This window comes from Octodon degus, unplaced genomic scaffold (genome assembly GCF_000260255.1).
Source record: "Octodon degus isolate 3935 unplaced genomic scaffold, OctDeg1.0 scaffold00344, whole genome shotgun sequence".
In the NCBI taxonomy this organism is placed as follows: Eukaryota; Metazoa; Chordata; class Mammalia; order Rodentia; family Octodontidae; genus Octodon; species Octodon degus.
This window is the reverse complement of record NW_004524920.1, coordinates 65,554-66,942: the sequence shown is the minus strand read 5'-3', so window position 1 is coordinate 66,942 and position 1,389 is coordinate 65,554.

The following is a 1,389-nucleotide window of genomic DNA, read 5'->3' as shown; positions in this document are numbered from 1 at the left end:
TGAAACTGTACTTCCGATTTGATTTGAAACTGTCTCATTGCTATCTGTTTATCAATAAAACTTTGAAAATAAATAAATAAAATTAAATTAAATCATCAAAAAAAGAAACTGCACAAATATGCATCTTATGTGACAGATTTCTCTCCATCATCTATAGGAGAGACAGGAGTTACAGGCTTTGGCCTTAAGGACCTCTCACTTTTATACCTACTGATACTTCTGTTATATCCTCCATACACCTATATGTAAGTTGGGAAGTATTAGGCCTTGTGTCTAAGTTGAATCCACAGCAGCTTCATGTGGTTGTACATGGGGCTAATCAGAGGTATCTGGATCTACAATGTGTGCTTCTGGGATTATGAGGCAGAAATAAAGGGTGTGTTATCACTAAATTACTTTACTGGTTTATTTGTCATAGTCCAGAGAATGGAAAACATAAATCCACTAAATTCTAGCCACCCTAAGAGGAGGGAGACTAGACAGAATAGAAGGAATACAAGGAATGCAGCTGTGGTCACTTGTTGCTTGCTGTGTGCTGCTTTGGCTGTCTTCTGCCTTCCGTGAGTTGTGCATCCTCTGTGAAGCCCCTGCTTCCCTGACACTCTACCATCAAGCTAGTCACACATGCACTGAAATATCTAAAAACTGTGAGCAAAATCGACTTTTTCTCCATTAATCTTGAGTCTCAATTGTTTTGTTTTAGTAATGAGAAAAATCACTAAGACAAGAGGCATTCATCCTACCAGTGACACTAATACTAGAAATGATTCAATGAATCTGCTAAGCTTCTCTAAGAATCTGAAGAACACTGTGGTGCTTTTTCTAAATACCACCTTTAGGAAGGCTGAACTTTTCTACCATATTCATGTTTGTCATTGCTAATTCAAAAGACCTTGGCAGCCCTTTGCCAAATAGAGCACAGCATGGCTTTTCTCCATCACTTCCACTGAAATGTGACTCAGGCCTGCAAAGACATTACTAGACATTATGGGTTTAATCAGTCCTTGTTTCCAATCCTGGTCTTCCACTTCTTCGTGCACTGGGCATGAAGAAGATAGCACCAGATGAAAATAAAGAGGGTAAACTCAGCTACTGACTGACTCCAACTTCCTGTAACCTGGCAGGGCACATGATGAAGCACATGCTTTCTCCTCCAGGAACTTGACATGCACAGCTCTGAACCCTCATTTAAAAAAGTCAAATGTAGGGCTGGGAGATGGCTCGGTGGAATAAGCGCTTCCCTGGCAAGTGCAAGGGCCTGAGTTCAATCCCCCAGTTCCGCCAAAAAAAAAAAAAAGTCAAATGCTAAATCCTGGAATCTCTCATGATGATTAGTTTTAACCCTATTTCTCTCCTCTGAAGACTCCCAAGCTACACATTCATGATCCT